The sequence below is a fragment of the Cuculus canorus genome, chromosome 4, assembly GCF_017976375.1.
Source record: "Cuculus canorus isolate bCucCan1 chromosome 4, bCucCan1.pri, whole genome shotgun sequence".
In the NCBI taxonomy this organism is placed as follows: domain Eukaryota; kingdom Metazoa; phylum Chordata; class Aves; order Cuculiformes; family Cuculidae; genus Cuculus; species Cuculus canorus.
Window position 1 is genome coordinate 36,549,876 of NC_071404.1, and position 23,150 is coordinate 36,573,025.

Sequence of the window (23,150 nt, forward strand, 5' to 3'; positions counted from 1 at the left end):
TACACAGTTCAGCTTTACAGCAGCAACTGGCTATACCCATTCTCATTCGTCCTGCACTTGGTGACTCCAGCTGCGTGTATGGAAAATGTCTGTATTTGTACCAGTGGAGATTGTGTCCTCCACTTACACATAAGCACTGCTCCCAAGAACTGGCAGGCGTGGAGAAATTCTTCTTTATGACACATGCAAAGAGCTAATCTGAAAAGATTTAATATATGGGTGGTATAACAATTCCAACTCAGGAGTTTATCCTAGATAAAATATTCCAACTCAAAAAAAACCTCCATGCTAACAAAATGGTATTATTATTATAATTTATAAATTTATACACTTAATGACTTTTTTCTCTAGCTTTCTAGTAACAATCTTCAGATGTTCTTTTTGTACAGGAAATTAAGTGAATCTCAGCTGGACCAAAGGAGTCTCTGATGTCAAACCATTTACTAAGACGAACTTTAAACCCTTCTTATGGCTTCTGCATAGTATATCCAAGGATCTTTCTAGTCATGTCTTTAGATTAAAGGAATATAGGACTATGGTGTCTGGCATCACAGCTAAAGGAAATTTTATAGCCTTTCTTAAAACCAAGCCTTTTGATAGCCTTTCTTAAAAACAGCACACAAACCAATAAAAATATGTATTTTTAAATGCCCCAGATGTAATATCCATAAAGGCAACATCAACAGCAATATGTAAACAGTATTCTTGCATTAAAGTACAGGTAAATTATATCAAAGCACATAGAATAGACATGTATTTACTGAAAAATCTCTAAACATTTCTAGTGCCCCAGAGGGCTTGCATTGACGTTTTCTCCAGTTCCAGACCTTTTTGTGTTACAAGAATTAAACTCACGGTACCCTAAATTAGTCAGTTTTGTGAACTGTGACATAAGAAACCATTTTAGGCATCCCTGCATGGGCTGATAAAGAATTAAAACAGTGAAGAGGTCCCACTGATTTAATCTGTAATCTCAGTATCACTGTCTGCTGGGCAATATACTTAAAACACACTCCTTACATTTTCAATGAATGCTTCCCATAATAAGATACTAATTTTTCTTTTGTATTCTGGGTGGAAGCTAGAAAACATTACTTCAATATATACAACACAGTATTTTTGTGGTACTGAGTAACTCACAGGATGCAGAATATCAGAAAAAAAGGAAAAAAAAATCTTGTAATTACTTCACAGAAATAGCATCTACCAGACTCTTGCTGCTGACACGCAAGACTTTTCTGAGATTTGATTGCCAAGGAAGGCCCAATGAATAAAACTATTTTAAAAATGGAGATAGACACATCAATCAGAACCACAAATCAAGTGTGTCTGGCCATGCACTACCGATTAAAGTTAATAAGTATTTGCCTTCTGTCACTTTCTTTAATACATTCAGAATGATGAACATACTGTAAATGGAAATGCATGATTGCTGAATCTTCATCACTTGTCATTAATATCCTGGAGGTAAAGAAAATGTCTTGAGGTCTAACTATATGTTATTCTACCTGGCATGACCTTATTTGAACAATGACTGAGTCCTGATCCTCTTTAGTTCAAAACTCTCAGTTATCATTTTCTTAATGACTTTGAGGAAGAACTTAACATTTTAACAAGATAGCACTTTCCCATTGTTAAAGGTCCTTCCCCCCAAAAAAACCAAAATAGACAGCCTTGTTTCACATCACCATTAAGCAGCGATATATATAATTAGGTTTGTCAGAAGCCTTCCATTCTTTGAAGTCGGCAACTAAAATCCTAAGGCGTGTGCAAGTGAATTTTTGTCATTGACCCTTTGAAAACTGCACAAATTTTGACGTTACTATATCTGGGAATTTCAATTTTCAGAAGCTCAACAGAATCTTGCTAAGAATTTAGCAGCTGAATCATCTGAATACTGCATAGACTTTGGTCTATGTTTTAGCCCAACACTGTTAGAGCTGGACAGGACGTTCTGCGTGGATGATTGTTTTTCTAACTAGTTAGGGTTGTTCTAGGACAAGGTATGATGAAGAAAATCGTCTCATTATTTCTTGGAAGGGAGGAAAAAAGCTAAGGAAACAGTCTGGCATACAGAGGAATCAGAAGGACTCATCTCTGCATAAACCACGTTGTGGCAAGTGGGCTGGATCATGGACTAGAATCTAATCCTGCTTCCCAAATAGCTTCTATGTTGCCAGAATACAGTATATGTGTAGACCTGTTTGCTGTGTCCTCACCATTAGTATAAATCCACATTTCCTTCATATCAGTGTCCTTTCTTGTATATTTGGATCTGGCTTCGCAAATTCACTGCCAGGTAAGATGGGACATCATTGTTAGAGTGTGCAGACGGCTTGAACTTGCCCACATTGCAGACAGAAGAATGTTGGTGCAGGCATAAATTTGCTTAAAGAGTTTGCTTAAAGTTCTTGTCTGAGTGACAGGATAATATTCTTATGTAGATGTCAAAATGGGTTGGGGTGGAGCAGAAGCATGCTCCAGGCATAATGTACACTACAGATGTAGACATTCAAGACAGATTTTACAGCACTCTGAAAATAAGTATGAGTTGTGTGATAGATAAAGTTGCGATTTATAAGACTTTTGACTCATTTTGTGCAAAATATAGGTAAACAATGTTTACTGAAAGGATTTCTACAAAACTCTCTACTCTTTCTTAATTAATAATTGAAAGAATGTACGAGAAAATATATCCTGACTTCTGAGAATCTTGACTGATCAAAATATAAACTTCCCAATAATGAAATCTGTACAAAATACAAAACTTCACAGATATTGATAGTTATTCACATCAAGAAATCCAGGAAACACAATAGTAACATTTAAGCAATGCAGCATGGCGATACTCTCAGCCATTCTCCAAACTGAAATGGAGAGATGGTCATAGACTAATGAGATTATAAAATGAATTTAGTAAGCTTATTGTTATCTGAATGTTTATCAGAAACCTCTGAGGTTTTAAGAATTGCATACCTCTGGGAGTGCACAAAGTATTCTACATGAAAAAGATATTGGCTTTGATATCTATGGAGAAATGTGGATGAAGAAATTGGATTCTTCAGTGGCAGAAATATTCCTAGTTCAGCTGTTAGGAGAAAACTGCCATGCATAGGTAACATTTTTCAAGTATGATTATGCTCATGAAATTTTTGCTGCACCTTAACCTGAACCATAAAAATAACCATTTCAGGTGTACAGCCAGCACAGCTTGCAGAGATTCAAATCAGCAGAGATGCAATAAAAACCCAAAGTATTTTCAAAATTAGGTCCACTGTATTCTTCTCATCTCTGCTTAATTAAATGCAGAAAACAACATATATTTTTAAATTGTGGAAAGACTGTTAGTATAATCATAAATCGCCTAAGAACTATTAGGTATTTGCAGTGTGTTAACATGCAGCTGTATCAATAATACAAAAGGTTCTATCATATGTGCATTTCACTTTTCTGTATTTAGATGCTGTTCCTATCCCAAAGAGCTAAAATCCAAATCTGAATACAGAAAATAAGAAGGACAAACAGCATGAAGAAGCAATTAGAAATATCCCCATTTAACAGATGAAAGACCAAGGCACTATGGTATAAAAATGACTTGCTTAGAGTTATACTGTATGTTTGCAGCAGCACTTTAGTATTTAAAAGTTTTCAAACAGAGATGGTGACAGAGCATAAAACTACTATAAATAGTAAAAAGAAGACACAGATTTTATATAATAAAGCACAGCATACAGTGCTGTCAAGGTTTCTTTCTACTGGAGACCAAATGAACAGCTCTAGATTTCTTCACAGATAGATGTTGATTTGAACAGTGCAGCAACTTGGCAGTACAAACAACCACTAGATGCAATTAGAACACAAATGGAGAGGGCATATTTCCAAAGTAATGATGAAAATAACCTACTCCCCTTTCAAAAATGAGTTTCCATGAAGACAGTTTTGATATTGTCAAATGGGACAATTTTCACAAAATAATTGACATTAGGCTATAACATTCATGCTTTCTCAGATACCCGTGTTAGTCATTCATCTCCTGTCTTACTGTTGCAATACCCTTGTTCACTTCTTTACTGTAATACTATACCAATTTCTACATCTTCCTTCTTACCTCTCTCCTTACAAGCAACTTGTTCTCCTCCTTGTCCCCAAACCCCAGCATACTTTGCAACCCCTCTTCCCCAAACCCAGAAAAAGGTACAGAAGTTGCTTTGCCAGCAGACAAACAACACATGAGTAAAATAAAAGTTTTTCTCTTGTGCACAGGTAATCCTATTATGTTTACAAAGAGAAGAAAGCCAGCTAGTCAGAGTGTGGAAGGCAATGTGTTTCTACTCTTAAATAACATGCATGAACCTCTTCCCTGGCTAACTGGCTGGCCAGGCAAGTTGGGTAGCACTTGTGGACAAAATGTCTATAGCTGCACCTACAGTTTTCTGGCACTGTGGGCCAAGAGCCCTGCACATTGTGGACGGTCAGCCAGGCAGGCAGGAGAACCTTGCAGCTCCTTGGCCTTCAAAGAACCAGAGCATGTGAATATTTCCTCAGCATATAAAAACTGGGTTTCAGACTGAAGCTGACCTCAGGTCTGAACAGTTTTTCTTACGGAAACAAATGTTTGAGGTGTATATCAGATAAACTTAGGATCTGCAAACCATCTGTAATTTAATGACCTACTTGTTCAGCTCCCTCCGCAAAGCACATTTCCCTTGCAACAGGTGAAGTGTTTTTTGTTGCTCCTTTAGTAAAGTAGTGATTGCAGGAAAGACCACATTAAAACAGTAGACCTGTTATTAACTCCTTAAAGTTTTTTAGTCGGATACTACTTTTTTCTCTTAATAACCATGGCAGGAGGAATATTTCCATTTTTCTTCATGTTATCCCAGGCTGGTTTAAATAATTTGCAAATAAAAAGATTACAATATTTAACAGGAAACTAGTGACTATTCTGACTTATAGCTTAAAGCAAAATTTAGAAATTCAAGTGAGACACGTCTTCCATGATTACCGAAGAGATTCTATTGTTGTTTTCAAAAGTCTAACCAGCTTCATCTTAGGGAAAGAAAGTGAGATAAAGTTGACAGATAGGAAAATGTTCTGCGGGGTTTGTAAAAATTATTACATATTGTTTCCCCTCCCACTCCTCTGCATTATGTTAATAAGAAGGTATTGTACAGCTGAAGAAAACGTGATGAAAGAACAAGAAATAAAACCTTTTGCATGGAGATTGGATGTTTGACGTAAAGACAGTCGTTAATAAATTACTAATTGCTTTAATACCATGTACATTAAAAGTATATCTGGAATTCATTTTAGCTCTGTCTTGAGAGGAATGATTTCAGTAATTTTTTATTGTAAAAATAAGTACTTAGAATTTCATGGTGTGAACCAAAATTTGCCATTAAATTTTAAATACTACAATGTCTTTTTAGTCATCATGCCACTACAAGAGCTTGGAAATGTATGAGCATATATAAATATCCATACATATATATATATACATGGTGGAAATTTATGGGAAATGTAAAAGATGTTCAAACACAGGTGACTATTAGCATAAACTGTACAGTGAGCTTCTCTGCAATATTTCAGCCTTTTTTGCTATTATGTTAACTGAACTTTCAAGCGTGCCGATTCTGCCTTGGGCAGAAGTGACACAAATTTAAAACTGGTGGGTGAAGCACTCTTATCACTTGATCACATTTATTCCTGCTGCCACTGAAGTAGAATTCCCATGATCTTGTGGAAAGCTTTACACAACTTAATGTACAGTTGGGAAAGCATCTATTATGTTTTAAGATAGAGAAACTGTTATGGTTTCCTTGTCTTTGACTTGCCGCGTGCAAACACAAATGAAAAATTCTTGTATTAGAAAAGAAAGAGAATTGCCTAATTATAGATGAAAACTATCACAAGCCAGGAATTACATATTCATGTTCTCTTAACCTATCATATCACATTTGCTTTCATTCTCCTATCACAATGATGTGTATGTTTGTGGGAAAGACTGGCAGTAGCAGAAGGGCACGTTATTTTTATTATAACGTTTGTAACTTAATGATACTTCATGACAACAAAATGATCCATTTTATAAATGGAAAAAAAAAATCTTTCTCCAGTCACAAAGCATTGTTCTTGAGAACGCCAACAATATTATGACATCAAGGGCACTTTGCTTCACAGACAGTAGTAAGATTCTTAGTCATAAAAAAATAAATAAAATTCCCCAAACCTTGTATAATAAGGCTGTATATTTTTGAAGGCTAGAGCATGAAGGTTACGGGAAGATACCCCATTAGAAAACTGCAAAATGACAGAACGCAAAAAAATATTTTTTTTGTAAAAAAGAAGAAAAAACAAATTGTAAATTTGCATGCTCCCATTCCATGAAGAGTTTCAAATAAAATTGAACTGAAATGTATTAAAATGTAGCTCAAATGCAAGTAGAAGTGAACAACACTGGCATCTCAGATTCCTAATGATCTAAAAGCTTAGAAAATTGTAACACAGCAGTGCCTAAAAGGGCCATTTTTTTTCCATATTCTTTCCACTGTGTTCTGTTCCTACAGGATCCAGGGTTTGTAAATAAGCTGGATAATACCAAGGAAATTCTCCTGGTACACAGTAATATAGGAATGACATAAATCACACCACAGAATTACCTGTCAGAATTCAGTATAGCTTTGTTGACTGCTTACACCTAGCTTGAAACTTTACAATAGGTTTAGGATGAGGTTCTTTGGTTTTGCTTATTTAGTTACATTATTTAATTAATTTTTAGGTCTATATAGAACAACTGCATACATTCAGTGACACAAAGTTGGGCCAGCTGCTAGGGCACTCATCTGCAGTCAGTCTGCCTTTACTCAGCAGCAGGAACAAAAGCAACAGGTGAACGTCAAGAGCAACTGACACCAGCAAAGTCTGGAGTCAGAGTATTCATCTGGAGCAAACAGATATCTATTTTGATGTCTCCTGAGCTAGAAAAGAAGAAATTGAATTGGATTTCCAAAATGTAAGCAAGATATCCGATGACCAGGCCAGAAAAGGAGAAAATGCACTGCATTGCCTTCCCTTCCCTTGCTGTTTTGGCAGGGAGTTCGGTTTGTTTTGCTTTTGTTTGTTTGTGGGTTTTTTTGGTTTTTTTTTTTCCTTTTTGTGTTCTACATTAGGTGTTTGAAAGTACCGTAAAAGAAACAGGGAATTTTATTTGGGAAACAATAAGTTGATTTACTAGTTTCAGAGCAATTTTAAATTTATATTAAAAGGTACTTCTGTTTCAGTACAGATTGGTTTTATATGAAAAAAAAAAAAAAAAGGGTAGTCCTAAGCCCTAAAGTCTGAGAGAAAGCAGGATAACACAACCCTTAAATGTCACAGAATATAATTTTTCCCTTCCTTTCAACCTGTATTGTGCTGCAATTAACCTTTCAAAACCACAGAGCATGTTGTCATGGCATCTATTTTGGAAAGTCTTGGAGAGTCCTTGCATGAATCTGGCTTTCTCTGAGGTGGGAAATCACAAACATTTCTTATATTGGTTCAAATAATCCTTTTTTTTTTTTTTTTGGTCTGCTATAAATAGACAAAAATTTTATTAAATAAAACTTGAAATAAATTAACAACTTGAGATGCATACATTTAACTCTTACTTTGTGTCTCTACTTAGGCACTTTGTAATGACAGAACGATCTGTTGTTTCCCAAAGAATTTACTGTGTACCCTGACAAAAGAAGCTGTATTCTCCATTCCAGCAAACCTGGAGACTGAAGAGACAAAAGATGCCTTTAAACAACCCCTGCACTCTCCTGTCCTGAAATCCAGACCAACACTTTGGCCATCTGCTGAAATGAATAAAAATTTTGAGCACCTTGTTGTTAAGGAAGGTGACCTTCAACTGTCAGTATTTCCTAGAAAGGTATATTGCAGAAGCTAAGGCTCATTAGGACACAGAAATTCTCCAGTTTTTTTTTTTCTTGGAAATACTAATGAGATCAGCCTATGGAGATGTTGGTAATGTGGCTTCTAATTTGGTAGTTTTATACAGGAAAACCAAAAGACGCTGAATGCTGCATACTGCTAGGCATTACCCACAATATTATACATTATTTTCATTAGATTTTAATTTACTAAAACAATGATAAAAAATACGGAAAGTTCCCATGCTGAAATAATGAAATTCATTGTACTGACTAATGAAGCTGCTTTTGTTGATAAGCTGTGTTGACTCATCAAGACTAGTTACTGTCGGCAAAATCAGTATAGGTGCAGTGGCAGATCTAGGACTCTTGAAATAGCTTCTTCCTAAGTTTCTCTTTTCTAGTAAAAGATATAATGTGTTTACAGATGGAAACGGTGACTTTTCTGATGTTAGTCCCTATGTGTATACTTCTTTAAGTTTCACTACTTTATTTGGGCTTTTCCAGGGCTGCTTCATCTTCTTCTATTCTCTTCTATTTTGTGGTTTTGTGTAGCTGATTAGAAACATAGGATGTCCTTTCCCTTCCCTGCCTTTACTTCTTTCACATGTAGCACAGTGCCTTACTTCAGATGGATTAAAATTCTTCAGGTGCTATATTCCTTTTCCTTCTTTTTTAACAAAAAAAAAAAAAACAAAAAAAACCCAAAAAAACCATGACCTTTTCCCTGAAATAGCAAGCCTTGTAAATAATCTGCTTGTTACAACTGTGATTTTGACCCGCCCAATAAGACGCACATTGACTTCTAGTTTTGAGAACCGGTTTTGATGGCTTTCTCTGTCACTTTTGTAATGCTACTTCAGGCAGAAGCCATTTATCATTTCTGAATATAGAAAGTGTTTGGTGTGTGTGACACTGTGCAGACTTATTCATAAAATGATAAAGATCAAGAGAAGCAAAGTAGCTAAGCCTATAAGGACCAATACCAGGACCAAAACATCTAGTCTCTATCTTTGTTTTCCTCAGTGACTAGAGAAAATTCAATTGCTTTCCTGTAATTTGAGAGCTACATGCTGATTAAAAGAATAAAGTAAAATTTGATATTATGTATTTTTACAATAAAGAGAACAGGTATTGACCTACCTTGGCATTTATTGTTTTATTCATGCCTTTCTTCACCAGTAGGCAAAAAAGGCAATGATAAAATAAACCTCCTTCCTTTACTAGAACAGTCAAAATTCCCCAAGAATGTATCAGCAGATTCCTCAGGTCCATGGCTTTTGTGTAAAAATCTCACAAGGGAATATTAATATGAACAGACATTGGAACATGGAATGACCTGAAAAGCCATGACCAGAACAACTGAAAGAAAACTCTTACTTTTGAAATCAACAGTATCTTTGAAATTAAGTAAAATAATAATGAAAAAAAACCACACAGACTTTCATTGAATTCTATAAGAAATACACCTTTCAGAAATATATTGAAATTGAATTTCATACCAGACCTTTTTCTGCACAATGTCAGCTCAGCAGAGATGTTGTCCAAACAGAATCATTAAAAGGTCTTGTCATGGAGAAGTGCAGTTCCTGGAATAGAACAAAAATAGGGATTTTGGATCTCTGATGTGCTTAATCTTCTATTAAGATACATTCTATGAAGTCAGTTAGAGAAGTTATATTCTTCAGATTGCCTGTGAAACTGTAAAAAGAAAAAAAAATCATACCTGTAGACAACTTCATGGCTGTTGTTTGGATATTTCTATATTTCTATATTTCTATATTTATCTTGCTTCATTTTATTATTATAGAGGATATTTCAGACCATTACATTGGATAAAAACTCATTGTTTTATTTGATCATTGTCTTGTTACCATGTGTTAGAAAATAAGTGCAATTTGCTGTGGGGATAAATCTCATAGAATCATAGAATGGCCTGAGTTGGAAGGGATACACAAGGATCACCAAGTCCAACTCTTATTCATGCATAGGACAACCCCAAAATTCACACCAAGTGTCTGAGGGCATTGTCTAAACGCTCCTTGAATATTGTCCGGTTTGGCACCGTAACTACTTTCCTAGGAAGCCTGTTGCAGTGCTCCACTATTCTCTGTGTGAAGAACCCTTTCCTAATATTCAATCTAACCCTTCCCTGGCACATCTTCCTGCCATTCCCCTGGGTTCTATCATTGGTCACCAGAGAGAAGAGATCAACACCTAGTCCTCCTCCTCCTTCCCTTGTGAGAAAGCAGAAAACTGCGATGAGGTCTCCCCTGTCTTCTCTTCTCTAGGCTGATCTTTAGCCACTCTTCATACAGCTTCCCCTCTAAACCCTTCACCAACTTTGTGGCCCTCCTCTAGACATTGTCTAGTAGCTTGATATCCTTTTTATACTGTGGTGCCCAAACCTACACACAGTACTCAAGGTGGGGCAGCACTAGCGTGGGATAGAGTGGGACAATCACCTCCCTCGACCAGTTAGCAACAGTCTGCTTGATGCACCCCAGGATATATTTGGCCCTCTTGGCTGCAAGGGCACACTGTTGGCTCGTGTTCAACTTGCTATCAGTCAGAACCTCCTTATCCCTTTCTGCAGGGCTGCCCTCCAGCCTCTTGCTCCCCAGCCTGTACGCATATCCAGAGTTACCTGTGTCCCAGGTGCAAAATCTGGCACTTGCCCCTGTTAAACTTCATGTGGTTGCCCATCTCTCCAATTTTTCTAGGCTCCTCTGCAGGGCCTCTTTGCCCTCAAGAGTGCCAACAGCTTCACGCGTTTTTGAGTCATCAGCAAACGTGGATAGTAAATCTTCAAGTCCTGCAAACTCTCAGATTATGTTCCTAGGCTCTTTTCTTTTGCCTCAGAAAACATACAACTTTGCAAGCTATCATAGTTCTTTTTTCATACCTGCTGCAATAGCTCCCATAGCATTGCCACTGACTGAGCGAGGTCTTAATGGTATTTCACTGCATGCACAGAAAACAGGAAAGGAATGAAGGGAGTCAGGCTAGTTTCTGATCTTCAGTTACCTTCACCTTACATTATGTCTTTTTACCTACACCTCCTTTGTCCCCTGAATGCACAGTTGTTGAATAGAGCATGCAATACCAGCAGACATATCCCTCCTATTGTTATAGGAACTGAGAAAAAGGGAAATGAATTAGTTAGCAGAATTACTGGATTGGTTTCTCAGGTGTAGAAATTCTCCTGTCCCCTAAGAAAAGGCCTTTAAGGGCCTCCTTAAGAAAAAAACCTAGGAATGTCAGATCTACGTGCCCCTGTTTAACCTTAGTTTCAACTCTATGTATACGCAATATAATCTAGCAGTGCTTGGTTGAGTGGTCTCTGCTGCTTTCCCCACAAAATCAAGTGTAGTTTGCAAACGGATGACGAATTCAGGTTGATTAGGCAAATACAAAGTAAAATAATAATTACTGAAAACTATGATGACCTTCTAGATGATCCTTCAGTGACATAAAATTTATGTCTCACTAAAAATTTGTATATTGGTAGTACATACTAAAAAACACTTCAAGTTTATCAGGGGGCAGAAGAATAAACATGGGTAGCAAGGCAAAAAGCCATAACACCACTGCTGCTCTAGGACAGTTTACTTACTGGTGAAAGAGGGATAAAAGCAAAGGCTTTGAGATAAGTGTGTACTGACACATTGCTGATGAATTGTAATTAGTTCCAATGACTATACATCAAGCCAAAATGTTAACGGCAGACTGTGAGGATAACAGAAACATTTCCACCTTATGACTTCATGTCCACGCTGTACCAAGCCATGATAACAAAAGAGGGAGAAATAAATATCTACTGTTCCTGGTGATTCAGACTTTCTAAATCTGCAAACTTATGGCATTGATCTAGATTGAGATATTTTATGGAATTGGAGAAATATAATATCTGCTTACTACGTTTCATTTGCAAATGAAAACATCATTTTCTGTGTAGAAAATGGACTTTTATGCTCATTTTCTGTCATATATATCTGTTCAGTTAAGAATACAAACATATTGGATTTTACAGTTAGATTTTCTCTTTATTTTAAGAGAATTTCAAGAGGACACCTTCAATATATAGTCATATATGTCATTTCAAATTTTATCCTCTGGCAAAAAATTCCATGAAGCAAATCTCACTCCTTTTTTTTTTTTTTAACTCTTTAAAGCAGTATTTTATCTAAGTAGGTAGTCATTTACAGGATACCTGGCATGCCTTTATCTGAATTCAAGTGGAGTAGGCAATTGCTTTCATTACTGCCTTTTTCTGTTATCCTTTTCAAAGACTGAGAAATTAATTCATCTGTAGGGCTACATGCTCTTTTAAAAAATAGTTCTGATCCTTATATAGGAATGTAATTTAAATTAGTTCCTAATTCTCTAAAGTCCACAATTTAGGACAGCATAGAATCTACTGCAGCAACTAATTAAACACTTACTGTAAGGTTAAGTTTTTCATTAAATCAATAGGCCCCTAGTGTCAGTTACAAAGCCCTAATTACTATGCTGTAAATTTAGATTGAATTTGAATTAAGGACTGATTTCAATCTAACCGCAGCATGTAAATATTGTAAATTACCAGAATTACAGTTCAATAAAATTGAATGGATTTCACTTTAGATAAACTAAATGCAAATGAGCCTACGAAAAAAAACCTGCAGAAATTTCCCAAACATCTGCACAAGTCTTACATGTACAGTATATAGTATATGGCTTTGGCAACGGCAACGAGCATAACAGAACTTCAAAATGCTGCCACCGTTTACTCTAGCATGTTTTAAATATTTCATTATCTGTTCTGAAAATGAATAAATTTAATCTCTCCCAAGTGATCAAGTAAAATGATGGCTAATGTGCCCACTTACTGTGTTGCTTTAGTTTGATGACTGTATTGTTGTGCTAAAGCACAGTGTGAAATCAGGTTATCGGGTTATAACTGGCAGGGATAAAAAAAAGCAGTGCTGAGAAACACAAAACAACTCGTTTTCAAGGCATGAATCATGCACTTTGAAGATTCAAAAAAAGTGTAAAAATTACAGACAATAGCACTCTAATCAAACAAGTGCAAAATTGAAAATAATTGGGAGTTTGTGGACTCACATTCAGCTTCAAACAAGCATCGTATCCACGGGATATTAATAAAATTGGGGTAACAGGCAATATGCTAGGTTACACAGAAAAGGAAAAATGAAAAAAAATAGCAATATTGAGGATCACACATACAATTATTATGAGCTTTATACTCACTTATATTATTTCAATATAAGTGAAACATTATTTCAATATACAGCACTAAAAATTATTAGTAGCTTAAGATGTCCTTAAAAAGTACATGAAAACAATGTCTAATTTTTTACACTGTATTGTTCGTTAATACAGTTAACTCAGCAGAATAATAGAAGTTCATTAAAAATAATAATAAAAATATTTAATATTGTTATGAAGGCTCAGGAAAAGTGTACATTAAGTAAATTAATAATAATATTTGTGATTTTGTGCTTGACAGATGCATAACAGAGACTCAAAACTATAATGAAGGGGTAAATAATAATCCTTCAATATTAATATTGAATTATGCTACCTGATTCTTTACTACAGTTATGGTTTGTTTCTTTTTTCGGAATGTATTTTATGGGGTCTTCGATCTGTTCATGCCTCACAAAGTTAAACAGTACTGCTGTAGTTTGCAGAGGTGTCTGATAATATACAAGCTGACAGCACCAGTCTTTCTAAAACTCTGATTTCCTGCAAGTGCTAAAACTGTATCTCAGACCACAGAGAAGTGTTTTAACGACTTCATGTCATCAAGAAATGGAATAATACTTCAACTCAGCTTCATCCACTGAGCATGGCAGCCAAAGGTAGTAAGTAATTTAGTACATTTGCCCTACGTAGACATCTCACATTAGGAAAATCAAACCGCTCTTCGAAGTGCTCATCTTACCACTGGAACGTTAAATTACTGACTGCAAAGGAAAGGAAATGATGTTTCACTGAAGTCTGGAGTTTTGTACAAGTGGCATGCATGGGACAAGCTGCAAAAAGTCACAAAGTAGATCAGAAAAAAATGACTTGCAACACTTTCCAGATTAGAAAATATGGTATGTTTATACCACCTACAGCATATATAGTGTACTGCTAAATGTAGGAGATATAGTAGAATGGATGAGGAGTAGTTTTATAACTGTCCTTCATATCTCTTAAGGAGCCCTTTTCATAACATCTTTCCACTTTCATATTGATGCTAGACAGGAGAAGATATTCTCTGCTAGGATTTTTCTGTTCTGGCTCCCATGTTTACTCCTTAAAGATAGGAGAACCATCTCTGAGCAGGGGTAAATGGGAAATATTAATGACCGACGAAATAAATGGCTACCTGTTCAAATTCACAGAAGTAGTAGATGTCATGACTTGGATTTTACTCTCTTAACCGCAAATGACTTCACATTTCCAGTTCTGGAATTTAGGTGAAAATTAGGAAGTTACAGAAATTTCTGGGGCACAGTTTTTCTGTTTGAGATAATTCTATGTTCTGTAAAATTTCTTTTCCATGAAAAAAGTATGGTTAAACAGTCTGATTAGATAACAACTAATTAAAAGATCATCCTATAGGCTCGTACTTTGACAACTGACCAATGTTTTAATGTAAAAGATTTTTAAAACAGTCTTATTGAAAAACTGAATTAAATTGAAAATTTTATATTGCTATTCTTCCTAAGGTTATAACTACTTGGAATTCCAGACTTCAGATCTGTAATTGATCCACTTAAGTGGAAGGTTGGCTATCACCCACACAAGCTTCAGCTCACGTCTCTCTGAGTCATATGGGAAACGTAGTAATTTTAGCAGTCAGTGGTTTGGGCCTATATTTGCACAGTCATAAGGTCATATAGGGCATAGGCAAACATTTGCTCTCCTGAAATTATGCCCATAATTAATACCTGGAAAAATGAATGCCTTATGGTATGTTTGAAGTTTGGCTATGTGTTACTGTATGACATCAGTGATACAATTAGTACTGTACAGCTAAATTACCATGCAGATAAATTGTTTACAGTGTGTAGACTGCAGAACAGAAGCATGGAGTTCAAAAAGAGAATCAGTACCTGAAGATGTTCTTATTGGTGTGAATCCTGAAGTGAAAATTTTGGCTTTCACGGGCTTTTCTTAGCAATTTATTTGTGGGATCAATCACAGAACAGAATTTCAGAATGGTTTAGGTTGGAAGGGATTTCTGGAAGTCACCTAGCCCAAGCCTGCGCTCCAAAGTTATAACATGTTTCCCAAGGCTTTTTCCAGTACAATTTTGAATATCTGAGGCACCCTGTTCCACAGCTTAGCCTCTCTCACCTGGCAAAAAAAGAATTCTTTACACTAGTTGGAACTTCCTTTACTGCTGACTGCTACCTCTTGTCCTTTTACTATGCATCTCTTAGACGCAAGTCCATGTTCTCCACCATGATACAGCTGAAAACAGTAATTAGATCTGCTCCTAGCCTTCCCTTTGGAAAGCTGAAGAAACCCACTTTCCTCAGCTTGCATTTGTACATTATACTCAAGTTTGTTATTCTCTCTTACAGCTGGATGACAGAACTGGAATGAAGTCCTGAATACAAAGGAATAATCACTTCCCTCAAACTGTTGGTTATGCTGCTCCCCAGTACGAGATAAGCCTTCATTGCTACTAGTGTGATACTAAAATTAAAAGCTTTGTTTTCTGAGAAGTTGTAATTAATAGTCTTTTATATAGATGTAGAAAAAAAATGGCAAGGCAAGTGACAACAGCTTGACCCTGCTCTGTTTCAGAGCTGTTTGCAGCACTACAGACTGGGGGAAGAATGGCTGGAGAGCTGCATGGAAGAGAAGGACCTGGGGGTGCTGGTTGACAGTCAACTGAACATGAGCCAGCAGTGTGCCCAGGTGGCCAAGAAGGCCAACGGCATCTTGGCTTGTATCAGAAATCGGGTCACCAGCAGGTCCAGGGAGGTTATTCTCCCTCTGTACTCAGCACTGGTGAGACCGCACCTCGAATACTGTGTTCAGTTCTGGATCCCTCACCACAAGAAGGATGTTGAGGCTCTGGAGCGTGTCCAGAGAAGAGCAACAAAGCTGGTGAGGGGGCTGGAGAACAAGTCTTATGAGGAGCGGCTGAGAGAGCTGGGGTTGTTTAGCCTGGAGAAGAGGAGGCTGAGGGGAGACCTTATTACTCTCTACAACTACCTGAAAGGAGGTTGTGGAGAGGAGGGAGCTGGCCTCTTCTCCCAAGTGACAGGGGACAGGACTAGAGGGAATGGCCTGAAGCTCCGTCAGGGGAGGTTCAGGTTGGATATCAGAAAAAAATTCTTCACAGTAAGAGTCATTGGGTACTGGAACAGGCTGCCCAGGGAGGTGGTCGAGTCGCCTTCCCTGGAGGTGTTTAAGGAACGGGTGGATGAAGTGCTTAGGGACATGGTTTAGGGAGTGTTAGGAATGGTTGGACTCGATGATCCAATGGGTCCTTTCCAACCTTGTGATTCTGTGATTCTGTGATTCTGTGATTCTGTGTTTCATTTGTCAAGCACATGATTTTAGTTAGAAGTGTGAATCAATAGCATAACCGCAGAAGTTCAGAATTTTTGTAGTATCCCGTCATTAAATGCAGAAACATCTATTGCTAACAGGTAGTTCATAATATTGTTTTATTATTATAAGGTGAACTGTTCACATTCTATGAAAAAATCCAGGTCCAGATATGAATCTTCCATGAGCAGTCAGTATATAGAACCCCAACTATCATTACTGAAAATACTAGACAGCACGCTTGTAATGGCTTTGGAATGTTATTTGAAAATGCCACTGTTTAAAAAAAAGAAAAAAGCAAACAAGAACCCAGCAGTCAGAGACAAAGGTAGCACTAGAAATACTATTTTTGCAGTATATTTTGTTTTACCAGTTACTATGGATTGAATTAAAATGTACTCTAGGATAGAGCGTATAGGGAACATGCACTAACATTCTTTTCTGTCAGCTTTGGGTTTTCTATGCATTTTAACATTTAACTTCACTGCATGCAAAATCCAGCACAGAAAAGTGTGCATAAAAATATACAGGGCATTACTTATTTATATGTAAAACCTTTATTCTATTTTGTTATTTTAGATTAAATCCCGTTTCAATTCTATTCTCTCAGGGAAGCACTAACAGTTTGAGCTCAGCGTGAAAGCCATCAAACACTTGAGCTGAAATTTAGATTGGGCAATTTTGCCTGGTGAAGTAGAAAAGGACATGTGGAATGGCAGAGAACAGAATGGCTTATGGAAAGGCAGATGTTTTAATAACTTGTTGTCTAGTGGGAGCCTCAAATATCTAAATTTAAACACTGCAGTATATTTAAGGGTGTTGCTGACAGGGAGGATATACTCTTTTAGATATGCATGTTTAATATATGTGTAGATTTTAATACAACATTCATTTTGCAACTGAAATTAGGATTAATTGGAAGGTATTAAAAGAAATTATCTAAGACTGCAAAATTTGGCTTAGGTCTGCATTGCAAAATACAGTGAGCCTGTGCCTAGGGAATTTTCAGTCCAGAGTTTTGACTTGGACCTGCCTCCTTGTGTGAGTAAGCTGATTAGATACGTGAGATCTCCTGCCTATTGTTTTAACATATCAATCTCCTGTTAATTCATACTGGGTTTTAAAGTACATTTATCCTTAAGCACATTGTTGGAAGTATACAATGAATTTACCTAAGGAAATATCTGGAGAGAAACTAGAAATTAGAAGCTAGAAAACTCCTAGGTTAATTTCTTTACAGAAAAACCCGTCAAAATGTTTGGAAATAAAGACTTAACTCTAATTCACTCTGGCTGCATAATTTACAATCTGGCAGAATTAAGATGACTAGGGAAGAAAATTTTTATTAATAAGCTAGCTTCCCATATGTTCATAAACAACTGAGCCCTATTAAAGAACAATGAAGGCCTTGTCACTTGACTTTTGGAGATATGACACTATTATTTATATACTGTCTGGTGACACAGAACTCCTAATTGACGTCACCTTTCACATTTTCCATCTCATATATTGTCCTCATTTTCTAGAAATATCAGATAATATTTTACTTATGGTTATGAAAATACATTAGGTATACCAAGCAGAAAGAGGAAATAAAAGCTATTTTTAAAAGATATCTAATATTGAGGGCTTCATTTACGGTTGGCTTATCAGATATGTGTATGCATTAAATAAAAAGACAGTTGGAAATATTTCTACAGATAACGTGACAAGTGAAAATGGAGGTAATATTTTATGAAAGTTAATGACTATACTAAAGGGTATACTAGAATGATTTTAAAGGTCATTAGCTTAACTATAGACTTGACTGTAATAGTATTTACTTGATAGTAAACACTGGACAGATGCAATAAAAATCTGTGTAAATGAAACCCAAATAAAGTCTTGCAAGCTTTGTGTCTCTGCACAGTTTCAGTGGCATTTTTAATTCTGTTATAGGGAGTGGATTGTCAGTTTGGGATAGGAGGACCTTTTGGTTAAAGAAGGAATAACTGGCTGTCAACTTAATGGAATACTTTTACACGGGGATATCACTTCTACATCAGGAAGTCCTTGAGCTAGGTTAAAAGAAATTAATGGAGTTTTTTTCCTTTTTCCTTCTATTTTTTCCTCTTTTTTTTTTTTTTTTAAATTTATTTCAACTTTTACCTAGGTCTCTGCTAGGTGGATTTCAGGTCCAGCCATTCGTATTCTCATAACCCAGTGGTAATAGACAGGAGTCTACACAGGAGTCAAACGAGAAGGACAAAAAAGAAACACTGAGCTGGAGCAAACAAAAGAGGGCAAGACCATTGCAGCAGAAAATGTGGGAGAGGGAACTTGTGATCATTTTGTACAGACCTTATATAATCTATTAGCGATAATCCTTGAGGATTTATCTTTCGGAGAAATCAGTAGAAACTATTATAAACAGGCCTTTCTTATATTTCTGTTTAAGAGCACAAAGCAAAGAAGTTGCTCAATGTTTCTGTAAAATCTTTCTGTAAACAGATCACAATCATTGCTCGCTGCATTGGCCACAATAAAGAAAGCAGCCTAGAATTGCTGCTTGCTGCTGAACAGCACACAGACTGCCACTGAAAAAAAAAGTGCTGCATCTCAAAGCTTCACTCCTTTTTCAAACCCTCTTTTGTTGGATGGAGTCTAGTTGGAAAGATTATTTTCAATACTTTTCTTTCAGGAAAAAAATCTAGCATTGTTGATCAATTAATAAAAAATTGAAGGAAGTAAATCTATGACACGTATTCTGCAATAAAAACAACGATAATTACAAGCACCTTAGTTAAACTAGCTCTGAAATTGTTAGGACTGCATTTGGGAGCTGCTTCAATAAGATCTGCCCCACTTATCCTCCATTTCAATTTAATATTCGTAGTGCTTGTGTTGCCTATATCATCAATGTCAAAAACTAAAAAGTCTTATCTTCAACTTTCATTCCAATGCTTCAAAAGAGCTTTGAATTTGCATCTTACTCTAGGGAAGATGTAGTTTAAAAACATTTTTGCCCAGCTTGCTCCATTAATTTCTGAGGAAAATGCACCTACTGCTGTGAATATGACAGTTCTCAACCTTGGTGTTTTTACAGGATGTCCCTCCCCAGGGAACGACCAACACCATTCTGACTTACCCTGCTGGAACTGCACCTCCTGCTGGGTAATCAGCTACTGCAGCACTAAGGGAGAGACCTCAGTATGATTAACTGAACGCCCCTTGTGAATGCTAAGGAAAAGAGAAACAGCAAGTTTTCTAGGGGGAAAAAGCACTTTCAATAATCATCTATTTTCAATTCAAGCAGCTAATTTACAATTGCATAGAGTTGCTCGATTACCAGCAGCACTTAGTATTTTATACATCTCAGTAAGCTTTAACTTAAAATAATATTCATCACACCTATCAAATATATTTTTCTCCCAATTATTTCTGTGAGTCAAGAATAAAATTCATTTTGTAATGATTATCTGACTCAGGTAAAGCTGATTTTCTATTACTCTAGGCCAAAGCCACAGACAAGGGCACAAAAAGGATTATTTTTCAGCAGTTTTCAGCTGGCTAAATCAGCAGATAATGCCATCCATGATGCAGAGTGATCCTGACCTAAAGCCCTCCTCATTGTTAATGTTTCTCACATCTCAAATATGCCTCAGTGGCAAAAACATATTCTATAGCCATCTTTTGAGCATCAAGAAAAAATATTCTTTTAGAATTCTTTGGATTTTATGCTTTTAGTCATTGGTCCCTGGATTGTCTCCCATCCTAAACTGCATCACGTGGAGAATACACATTTTATCTAGTCAGTAGTAGTAATTTAGTGTATTGCTTTATTATATACATACAATCTAATAAAGAGTCTTTGCACTCCCATAAAAAATAGCAAAACCAAAGCTAAAGCACAAAATCTAGAAATGAAACACAGGAAAGAAAACTACAGTTGCTCGGTCAAAGAGCAAATAAAGCAAAAGTTCATTGTTATTGACTACTGTTCATGTAAAAAGCAGTCAATAAAAAAGCATCATCGGCAGAAAAGCATGTAGACTTCTAACTGAAAATTTCATTTAAACTTGATTTTATTGTATGACTTTTTAGACCATGACATTTAAAGTGAATCATTCCTTGATTTGAGAGATTTTCAATCATTAGTTAAAAGAAAAACTAATTTTCTTTTTATAAGTGTTAAACAATCAGATATTGTTTGCATTCTGCCTCCTATTATACCTAAATGTTCATTTTAGTAGTAGGATACCATTGTCGTGTATCAGGACATTCTCCATGTGTCAGGACATTCTCCATTTTGCAAAGTGTTCTCTTCAACCAACCTACATACTTTTAAATTTTCATGCTATATTATGCCAATTCGCTCCAAAACTGCCTCCCAGTCAGTGAAGAGCTATTATTCTGTTTGAAACATAGGGAAGCTGAGATACACAGAAATGTAAAGAGGTTTACAAGATACCCTGAGACTCCACTAAGGCCAGAAAACAAACCTTTTTTTGAAATTCTGCTGATTACCCTAATAAACTGGATATAAACAGAAATACTTACAAGCCATCTGATTACTCATCACATGTAGTTATTTATTGTAAGCACGGCTTTAGATCTCAGTAGGGGGCTTAACTGAAAAAGCCCCTTTTTCTTTAGCCATTGGTCCCTGGATTGTCTCCCATCCTAAACTGCATCACGTGTAGAATAACGTTTGGTTATTTGTGGAAGGAGGAGTTAGTTTTAAAATGCCCTGAGCTTCTGTCACACCTTTGTTTTTTTTCACTGGCAAAACAATCTACTCATGAATATGCTCCTATTCACTTACTGAATCCACCTGTGAATGTGATGAGACCTTTAAAACCATCATCTCTGAGGCTGGGAAACTCAGGCCTGTATGAATGTGCAACTGAAGGGTTTTAAGGGCTATTTGTACAAGAAACAATGAAAACCTGTACTAAGGTTGCTTTAAAGAGCTGGTAAGGATTTTTTGACAAAATAATTTTCCTCAAGAAATAAGGTGGTGCACCAGTCCTCCACTTACAGAGGCGCTGTTCTTTTATTTCTTATATTATTACTTATATAACATTCCAGTAGGATAGACAGAGTGGTAGGCTCTGCACATGCAATATACTTTTCAAAAAACAAATACGGAAGGATTCTATCAAACATTCATGATAATGGATGTTATAAAAGTATGATGTATTTCTTAGACTAAAGAACTGTGGAAATATCCTCAAAGATGTGTAAATCATATTACACACAATGAAAACTACCTAAATAACATCCATGGACTTGACCAATGGAAAGATTTTCACCAGACCAAACCAGATGTTGTGATATAAACAATAAGTGACTTTGCTGGAGTTGGGAAGAGATATCTTTTTAATACACCAGGTGTGCTATGAAGTGTGGCAAAGAGATCCACTGAAAGTTTGCTACGTTTGATGTGGCAGGGTTCAGTGAAAGGGTTCAGTACAAAGAGACTGAGTAAGAGTTTTAGTTATGTGGATGAAGGAGTCCCTTGCAGAGATCTTTCTGCAAGATCAGTAAAACTTTGATACAGCCTCTTCCCACCCTGTTGTCTGCTATGTACTATGAATATACCATTTTGCCCTTCCCAAACCCTGTTTAAAGTATTTTTTTTCACATTCTAGAATATACACAAGAAAACCTTGATGATAGGTTGCAACTGTCTGAGGCCAATTCTTGCCACATCTACCAGTATCGATTCATTGTTCCCTTGAACTTCGCCATCTATCTGACTCTGTGTTGATTTGACTAGCATGCCTCATTTGTTCCTCGAACTTTCTCATATTTCCATCCTTGTCTCTCCGTCACATCTTGCTTGCTATTCAGTTTAATACATTTAAGTAATTTAGACATTAAGTAGGCACAGAAGGAAGGCAGACAACAGGATATGATATGCAATTTCCTGGCTCAGCTGATGAACCTGATAGATAAAATAGAGTCAGACTGATGCCTTGTTGAATCTCTTCTGGAGCTCAAGAATCTTGCATACTTTGATACACAACAATCCATTCTGACTTAGAGTTGCTTGTGAGATCCTGTATCATTTATACAAGAAAATTTAATAATGAAATGAGCAATGTAATGTCTCCTAGCTGTTACATACAAGCTAATCCAGAGCAGCAAAAAATATATACAATGATATATTCTCTAGACTGTGATGGGAGTGGTACTATTCTCATCTTCTGATGTCTGATTATTATATTTTATAGTTTTATAAAAATATTATTAAAATAATAATCTGAAATAACAATTGACCCAGCTTTGAGCTGGAGGTTGGACTACGGTCTCCTAAGGCCCCTTTCTACCTGAATTATCTTACAATCTTAACAAAACTGTATATTTCATTTCTGAACTAGGCAGACACCAAAGCAGACTCACTCCTTTCTTTCACACTGTTCATATTCCCTTAGTGCAGTATTTCATTTTTCTCTACACACTTTGTATGTTTGCTTTCCCCAAAATGAAAGAAATTGTTATTTTTCTCTTCTTTGCTCCTTCCTTTATTACACCTCTTGCCTTATTTTACATTTGATGTTTCTTAACTGTCTGATCTAAATCCTTAGCTCTTTTCAAGTTGCAAACTCCATTTCACCGCATAACTTGAGTCAATCACAACCACATCACTGAGACCCGTCATTCTGTCCAAGTCACAATTCCTTA

At 36.3% G+C, this 23,150-nt stretch overlaps 1 protein-coding gene across 18 annotated transcripts in view; it reads right to left on the bottom strand.

Moving 5' to 3' along the window:
- Positions 1-23,150, bottom strand: part of TENM3 (teneurin transmembrane protein 3) — a 1,341,795-nt gene that overhangs the window by 723,090 nt on the left and 595,555 nt on the right. For all 18 annotated transcript variants that reach the window (XM_054065057.1, XM_054065066.1, XM_054065065.1 and 15 more), the window contains exon 7: positions 9,424-9,505. The gene's annotated coding sequence lies outside the window, so the exon portion shown is untranslated. The remainder of the gene's footprint in view (positions 1-9,423; positions 9,506-23,150) is intronic.